We start from the raw sequence: 9,192 nt of genomic DNA on the forward strand, positions 1-9,192 counted from the left end.
CGGCAACTCAGCAACGTATTATCCCCTTTTACAGATGAGAAGGGGTTCATCGAGGCAGAGGGGTTTATTTATTCAGGTTTACATGGCTGCCTGTGATAGGGTTGGGTGAACCAGGCCTGTTCTGCCTCTGTGCCTGCCATGCTTCAAGTGAGAATAGGGTACTCATCCCAGGATCCATCTCTGCAGGCATTCAGGTGTTTCCCGTGTCCATGTGTCCCCCTCAGTAGGCTCTGTAGGGTCACCATCCTGATGCCAGGGATCACGCTCACCCATGGGGTCAGGCGGCTATTAGAAATTCCTTACAGAGAGGCCCGGTGAGAGGGAGGCAGGCAGACAGACATCTGTGGGAGTCACATTCACCCCAGACAGCCTATTGCCAGGAGGAAGCCACATGCCTTACATCGAAGCTCATCTGATTGGAGTCAGGCACAGCCAGATACAGTTATGATTGTGTCCAGAGGCCTGTGGGGACCAGCGGGGCCCTTCACAACAGCTGCTATGACACAGCCCATCTGGAAGGGCTCTTTTTATTCACTGTTTAACCCTCTGAGGACCCTCGGGGCCAAGGGACACCACACCCTGGGTGAAGGAGATGCTCAAGGAGGAAGGGTCCCTCTATAGAAGATGAGTTAGGACACCCGGGACGGGCCCACATTTTCCTCCCCACCCTGCTTCCCAGAGAGATCGAGGGTAGGGAAGGCTCACATTTCACAGAGGAGAGATGGTGAGCCTCTTGAGTTTTAGAAATCTGTGAAGGAACACCCCAGAACACCTACCATGCACCCCCCAGAAAGAAAAGGGGCTCCCCGAGTTCCAGCAGCTTGGGTAAAGGCCCAGAAAGTGATTCCCATGAGGCTTAAGGAGGAGGGAATGTTGAGGTCCCAGCCTGCAGTGGATGGGCAGCACCCTGCCCCAGCTTCTCGTAGGTTCCCAGGAAATTAACAAAAGGCTCCCTCAGCTCATCCGTTGGCAGCTGCCTCTGACCCGAGGCCATTCATGAACTCTCACTCAGGCACTCAGCCCCCCAGACAGCCTGGAGGTCTTGGCAGCAGCCCAGAGAGACTTTCAGCCAAAGACAGATCTGGTTTCCCTGGAGAAAAAGAAACCTGAACTGGCTGCCTTCCCAGAATGTCTGCTTGGGGGGCTTATCCAAGTAAACAAAGCTGTTCAATGCGGGTGTGTGGGCTGAAGCCCTCTGCACTAGAAGCTCCCTCTGCACTGTGGGTGCTGCCTGACCTCAGGCACCACTCTAGCATGAGAGTCTCCAACCTCCATGGGGCCTGGCCCTGCTGCTGACTGGCCTCTCCTACCCACAGCCTGGACCCTCTCCACCTGGAGCCCCTCTCCTTCCTGTCTCCTCTGATTCAAGCCCAGTGGGCAGGACTCCTACTCCCCCTCCTCTTCCCTGAATGCAGTAACAGCGAGTGAGTGTGCTCCTGAGGGTGACCTGAGGGTGACATGACTGACTGACCTTCCTCTTCCACCTGGGGAGCTCTTACAGACCCATCACATCAACCCCCTGCCTTCTCTGCAACCTTGGACAGGAGGTGAGCTTCTCTGACCTGCAGCTTCCTCATCTGTAAAATGGGAGTAAGAGCTGATGATGACTTCAGGCAAAGCCAAAGAGACAGAAACGGATGAAAGTTTTCCAGGGCTGGGGCAGGAGGAATGGGGAGCAACTGCTTGATGGGTACAAGGTTTCTGGTTTGGGGTGATGAAATGTTCTGGCACGAGATCATGGCGATGGTTGCACAACCTCATGAATGAACTTCATGCCACTGAACTGTACACTTTAATATGATTTCAATGGTAAATTTTATGGTGTGACATTTGTCACAATTTTTTAAAAGTTCCTATGACATTAAATGAAATGAAAGTTGTAGAAATGATTGCACGGCCTGGTATATTATAGTTTCTCAACAGATTTTAATGTCCTTCCTTCCCTCAGACTGTCACATTGAAATGTAGACAACATATCTTCCTCTACCCCACATGCCTATCCAGGGCAGCGTATTTTTCTATTTAGATACTTGCTCCAAGATGCTGATAGGATGAATCCATGTTTTTCATAAAGTAAAGCCTTTGATTCACCATTAGGAGAGAGAGTGTCCAGTGCTGCCTCCCCCTGTTCCCTCTTCTGGACTTACCTGTTTTACTGGCCTTGTCTAGGGTAATCCACCCCAGGATTGAGTCCTAGCAGAGGAAGGTAAAAGGCTCTCTGGATACCCAGGCTAGGGACTGCTCTCAGTATCTTTTACTCACTGTTTCCAAAACACTGTCATCCTAAGAGATAAAACCTCTCGTTGTCGGGAAGCATTTTTCCAAGAGCCTTCTGTGTTTCTGCACATCTTGTGAGTAGAGACACTGCTTTGGTTACAGTTTTTTCAGGAATGTGTGTGAAGCAAATAGCCTCAGAAGCCATAGTATCTCCCTTCAATGCAAAGAGCAGGTAGGCTTACTCTCCATTATGAAATACTTGGGTTCCCTAGGCTTAGGGCTCCTCTCCTGTAATGCAACCCACAGCAGTTACAGACGACACCTGGCCCTCTTTGTGCCACCCCATGGGAATAAGGGTTTGGGAAACTGGAACCAAAAATGCATTGAACATAGCAAGGCTCAGCTAGTATTTGTAATCATTATTACTTGCTTTTCTCCCCTACTGTGCTCTAAGCTCCTTAAGCATAGGCAGTATGTTTTTACTTATCTTTGTATTTCACAGAATGGATACTGATGAGTACATGCTGGCTGGCTGGATGGATGCGTGGATGAACGTTTGGATGGATGGATGGACAGATGGATGAGTGGGTGGGTGGATGGATGGATGGATGAATGGGTGAGTGGATGGGTGGACAGGTGGGTGGATGGATGAATGGGTGGATGGATGAATGGGTGGATAGATGGATAGATGGATGGATGGATGGATGAATGGGGGAGTGGATGGGTGGACAGGTGGGTGGATGGATGAATGGGTGGATGGATGGGTGGATGGGTGGATAAATGGGTGGGTACATAGGTAGATGGGTGGGTGGGTGGATGGATGGTTGGATGGGTGGATGGATGGATGGATGAATGGATGGAGAGATATTTCTCTTGTGTCATCCCGGCAGTTTTATCTGATGCTTCACCTCTCATTCTTACAACTTTTCTAGTTCCTGACACCATACCCAGTATTGTAACCACTTACCTTGTCAGCTGTTTTCCTGGCTCAAACCATGTGATGTAGATAATAAGACTCAAGTACTCTGTCTGAGGCCTTGGATTTGGATGTTGGGGGGAATCCTGTATCCTTGCCTAGGTCTGGATGTCTCTCCTGTCCTGCCCTCCCAGCTTTGTCCTAGCATGGGCTCGACTCCCAACTTCAGGACCTCATGGTGATATGCAGTTCTAATATACCCAACAAGATATCAGTCCAGGCTACCAAAACTCATGCTGTTTACCTCTAAACCAGAAAACAAGATGTTTGTTTCTCACATTTAGGAACATTAAGATGTTCCAGTTAGGCTGAAAGGGGTCATAGCGCTGGGCACATAGCAGGTACTCTGTTAATATTTATTTCATGAATGGATGAATAAGCCTGAAATTCATCACCTCCTTCTTATATTATTAAAGTCAGCCACCTGGGCAATAAGACCTAAAAATATAACCAAAAAGAGGGAAACCTGAGATATCACCCCAGACATTTCTTTTGGCTCGGCATCCAAATGGCAAACACAATCTCCAGAGCAGTGCTTATTATTCTATAAGAGTTCATATAAAGTGGTGATGGCTTTGGATATGCCAGCCAGACTTCCCTGGGGTAAGAACCCCGGCCTCTGTGCACAGCTTCCTCACAGATCATATACAATGTATAAGGTGATTAAAAGGTGTACCTCCTCCATATGCACTTATAATTGCAAACAGCTACTCCCCTTTTCTACAGCCATGCAAAAAGTTTGGCCAATTGGCATCTTGCCAAGAAAAGCCTGGCAATGAATAGCTATTTAATGTAAATGCTGTGAGGCCCATTTTTCAGATGGCTGAGAGAAAGGAATGTCCAGCAGGCAAACTGAAGTGCCGAATCTGTGGTGCTGGTTCCCAAATTCATCAGCCACAGAGACACTGCATCCCCTTGCCTCAGTTCTCCTAGGAGGGCTGAATTTTTTTATTTTAAGAATAATATTTAACTGAATATGATCCACCACATCCAGGTGTGATCCACCTGATATTCACTGGTACATTCGTTTGCTTGTTTATACCTGTTTTCACAGAAGATCCTTATGTAATTCTATAAGAGTTCATATAAAGTGGAACAAAACAGGATTGGTTATAAAACACAAAACTGCAGAGTTGACCCATATGTTTTCTTAACCAAGTTCTAGAGAGCGCAGAGGTGTTGCCAGGCAGGCAGAAGGCCTGGGTGTGACTGCTCTGTTCCAGCACCTGGCCTCCAGCATGCCAAGCCCAGGAGCTCGATTTTGCTGGAGCTCTGAGAGTTACCCAGCCTTAGAGGGAACCGGCTCATACAAGAAAGTTACAAGAGGCTCTTGTACAAATCAGAATTAACTCCACTTGACTAATGTATTCTGAGAATACAGCAAGAGGAAAAGAACAAGAAACTGGGGAAGGAGGAAGAAAAAGAGAAAAAAGGAGGAAGGAGGGAAGGGAGGAAGGAAGGCAGGAGGGGAGGGAGGAAAGAATGAAGGAAGGAAAGAGGGAGGGAGGGAAGGAAGGAAGGGAGGGCTATGCTACAAAGTCAGTGCTGGTAACCCCATAAACAAATTCAAAAGGGAAGCTAAAGTATTAAAAGAACATCACTTCTTGAGCTGAAATAAAAGCCAAGGAAAAGGAGGTTGGTGGAGGCATAGAGGGGCTGTCACCCAGACCTGCACTGAGGTCTCAGGAACTACCCTTTCTCCATCAGCGACAACCTTTCCAATGTCCTAAAACATTTCTGGAAGATTCCAGCCTCTTTCCCTTTTCCCTGGAAAAACACTACCAAATTCTTGTTCTGTGAGTTTCCTATCTCAAGGCTCCAGGCTGACGATTCCCACCAGCAAACTCTGCTCTTTTTCAGTGACCATGAAATTCTACTGAAGACGTGTCAGTCTTAGTTACAACTGCTCTCTGCCAAGACATTGCCCAGGCCACCTCAATTAGAGTTTGGGGCATTCCCAAAACTCTTTTGCCATCATCTTGCATAATTTCCACAGACGATTTTTTTCCTTCACTGTGTGTGAATTTTACTCTGTGACTTTTAAAGGGTTACATTAGTTCTAAATGACTGAGGTGGGGAGGAATGACTCTTCTCTCTGGTATGAGCGGATTATTAATCAGTAAAGACACGGTTTAAAGAGCAGGGACAAGCCGTGGCCTCAAGCAGGTGTTTTCCATGGTCTAATTACACATTAACCATAATGGTTACCAACACCAAAAAGCCCATTGAAAAGCAAAGGTGCTTAATGGCATGGGCTCTGGTAGAAGTCAGTGGTTGGCTATTGTTTTTCACTCATCTGACCTTCCAGTCCAGTCAAAGAAGGAACTGGCAGCAGGCACATACACACTGCTGATGATTCATCATCAGAAGTATTGCTATTTGGATTCCATTTCTCACACTATTCTAGAAATGCAGGCATCTGAACTCCCCAGGCACATGGGTATTTTGACCAATTATTTTAACAAGTCAAGCAGAGCATCTCAGCAAAGACAAGTATAAGCAATTGCTCTCTAGGCAGAGAAAATGGATACGGGCCGTTTTCCTTATATTAGGGATATAGTTGTCACATAAAATACTAGGATGCCCAGTTAAATTTAAGTTTCAGATAAACACCAAATGATACAATATTTAGGACATACTCATATTAACAAAGTATTCACTGTTTATCTTAAGTTCAAATTTAACTGGACGTCCTGTGTTTTTATTTGCTAAACATAGCAGCCCTAGATAGGAGTGAAAGAGAAAATTTTGAATTCATCCTTCCTAATGAGTTACATGTAAAATACATACCTGCAGAGACACCCCAGTGACCATAGCAACAGATTTACGCTAAGGCAGCAGCCGAGAGCCAGAGCAGCGACTGCTGGCTGTGACGGGTAGGAAGGCTTCCTTCTTGTTTTGTAAACTTCTCTGGCATAGAAGAAAGAAGGAGGGGCTGCATTATTTAATATAGTATCCTCTACTGAAATCTCTGTTAAGTGCTCAGAGGACAAGGCTGCTTTTGGACCTTCCTTTATTTTAAAGATGGGAAGTTTGGAGTCGCACAGGCTCCCTGAATGGAACAAGGAGCAATGAAAGACGGGAGATGTTTGTCTACCCTCTCACTGCCCTGTTGTCTCTTCCCAGGAAGTGAAGGCCAATCTTGCAGAAACTGAGAAAACATGGCTGACAAATCAATAACCTCTGGCCTGGGGATGGAGATAATTCAAGAAGAAGAGAGTGGTTTTTGTTTTCCTCCCTAAGTTTCCTAAGCAATCGTATCAGTCTATCCCCACCTATAGGTGTTTCTCAGTGGTGTCATTTCATAATCGGAAAAAGTCGCAGGCCCACGTGTGTCTTCAGTCATTCTAACGCTGCCATTGACCACAACTGGGATCTGGGGCAATTCATGTACATTTTCAGGATCTCAATTTTCCCATCTTTAAAATAAAGGAAGGTCTTTGATCATTAGAAAAGGGGAAAAGGAGGAGGATTATTAGTCTCAGAACTCAACGGAAAAACAAAACTTAATGAAAAGATGGTATAAGAACCTTCCTGCTCTAAACTTCTATGAGTTTGTGTCCACATTTATATATTGGCTGGAGCATGATCTACTGTGAATGACTGTGCACTGCCCTTAATGGGACAAGATGTACGTTCTGCACTGCTCTGCAATCAGCTGTAGGGACTGAAGTTTGTTGAGTCGTCTCTACTTTCTTACCAGGTCTGCAGTGTTGATTAGCAAGGTGGGCAGCACAGTTGGTCTGCAGCCCTATCAAGAAGGTTTCTCCACCTAAATCTCACTGCCTCTCCAGACACCGAGCACATGACCTCCACCCTGGAACTCTTCTCTAGCAGATGAGCCCTGTCCCATGCTATAGACGCCCACTGAGCAGCTTCCCAATTAAATCTTTGGTTGGCTCTCCATTGTTTATGTGATGAAGTCCAAACTTGTTGGCTTCTCCTAATGGGTCACAGGCCCAGCTCTTGATAGTCCTCTTTATGTCCCCTACCATGATGTCTTCCTAAGACTCCTTCTCCCCGTCACAACCTCTGGCCTTTGCACGGACTGTCCCCTCTACCTAGAAGGGCCCTGCTGCTCATCCTCAAGAACGAGTTCAGGTGTTGCCTCCCTGCTGAGTCTGTTCAGAGTCCCAGGTAGTCATGCCCTCCTGCCTCTCTTCTCCCACCTCCTCAGGACCCTTTCTCTATAATGGCACTTCCCACCCTATATCGTGGGTTGCTTGTTTACAACTTTCTCTCTTCCAGTTGACTGTGAACCCCTCCAGAGGGGTCTTATACACCATTTCTTACACATCTTTGAGTGTTCAGGACCTAGCATAAGACTTAGTCCAGAGCAGGTCCTAGCAAATGTTGAATTAATGAGTGAAAAAGCCACATATAATTCAAGTATTTCCCCAGCCTGTAAGCTATGGTTGAACAAGGCAGTTCATAATCTCTGAAGAGTCCTACACACACCATGATCTCACTAGCTAGAAGGGACAAGTCACTGTGGAGTGCGAGTACAGAACAATGTCAACACTATTTCAGGAGGCAAGTCACGGGCGGGGCCTCTGCTTCTCAGCCCCTGAGTCCTTCAAGCACCTGGCTCCAGGTCTTTTTATCAGGGCCCATGGTGCTGGGGTCATCCTGGTAGAGGCTGGGGAGAACAGCTAAAGTTCAGCCTGAGCCTCTACAGGGGAATTGCTGCTGAGCAAAATTATAGCCGGGAGGGAACTGGCACTCTGTGCTCATGTGGCTGTCCCTCCCCTGTGGCCATTTGCCAGCTCCCAGATCCATCATGTTCCCACAAATCAGAGATATTTTCTCATGAGTCATTGTCTGGAAAAACGAGTTAATTGTCTTGCCTGAGAGCTGGTCTGGCAGGGGCCCCTGTAGGGGTTGGGGGACATGGCCCAAATGGTCATATGGGTCAGCTGAGGTGGAGGGAGATTTACTGCAGATGGCACTGTCGGTGACACCAGGGACAACAGCCCAGGGAATCACACTGGACAGGGCTCAGTTTACACTCCTCAGTCAGACAACCTCCACTTTCACACATGTGTACACACACACACACACACACCCCAGCTGAGCAACTCTCTCGCTCACAAGAGCTGTGGGGTTCTGGCTTCAGGGACCCTTCAGAGGATTGTCACTGGTTCCTATCTGCTCCTCCTTGGTGGTCCCTTCAAGATAAATGGGCCGGACTGCTTCACCTCCTGGCCCATCTTCTTGAGCTCAGGGATGCTTTGCAGGTAAGGTAACCACAGACAAACACTAGGCAGAGGCTACCTACAGAGACCTCTACCACTCCCCAGGGTCAACACAACCTTTTCCAGACGTCACCCATTCCTACCTCCTGACCTGTCTAATTTGTATCTAATGACCAAGGTTCTTTGCTTGATCAAACCTTTTCCAGGCTCCTGGACCATCCCCTAGGTCCATCTATGAATTTTCTTGTCAAACCCAGTTTTAGCAAGACCCCCTCCCCCCACACCTTTGATATCTGCTCAGCTTCCGGTACCTTCCGCCCTCCCCTAGGTGAGGTCTTATGGCCCAGGCCTGCCTTCAACAAAAATCTTTTAGGTGGGTTTAGCCAGAATCCTCCTCACTCCTGATAGTTCCTTTTAGTCATTTTCTTTTCTTTTCCTTTGTTTTTTCCTATCAAGCTGTTCTTTATTTCAGGGGGAGGGCAGAGGAGGGGCTCAGTCTTTCTTGGCAGCAGATTTCTTCATGGTGGCCAGGATGTTGCTCAGCTCCTCCCACTTCCTCTTGGCGCGGATGTGCATCCCCACTCTTTTCTTGATGAACTTGAGAGCCCGTTTGTCCTTGAAGACCTTTACTAACTCCATGGCGCGCTGCTCGTTCAGGGCAAAGCCACACACCTCCCGGATGGTGTCCCACATGAACTTGGTGTGTTTGGTCAGACGCCTGAGGCTGCGGCTGTGCCTAAGCTTGCTCGTGTTCTTGGTCACCTTGTGGCCCTTGTTGAGGCCCACAGCCACAGGGTAGCGCAG

The 9,192-nt window shown here is 47.6% G+C and overlaps 1 pseudogene; it reads right to left on the minus strand.

The window, feature by feature from the left end:
• Nucleotides 1–8,880: 8,880 nt before the first annotated feature.
• Nucleotides 8,881–9,192, minus strand: LOC144581643 (large ribosomal subunit protein eL36 pseudogene; annotated as a pseudogene).

The sequence above is a fragment of the Callithrix jacchus genome, chromosome 2 (assembly GCF_049354715.1).
Source record: "Callithrix jacchus isolate 240 chromosome 2, calJac240_pri, whole genome shotgun sequence".
NCBI classification, from domain to species: domain Eukaryota; kingdom Metazoa; phylum Chordata; class Mammalia; order Primates; family Cebidae; genus Callithrix; species Callithrix jacchus.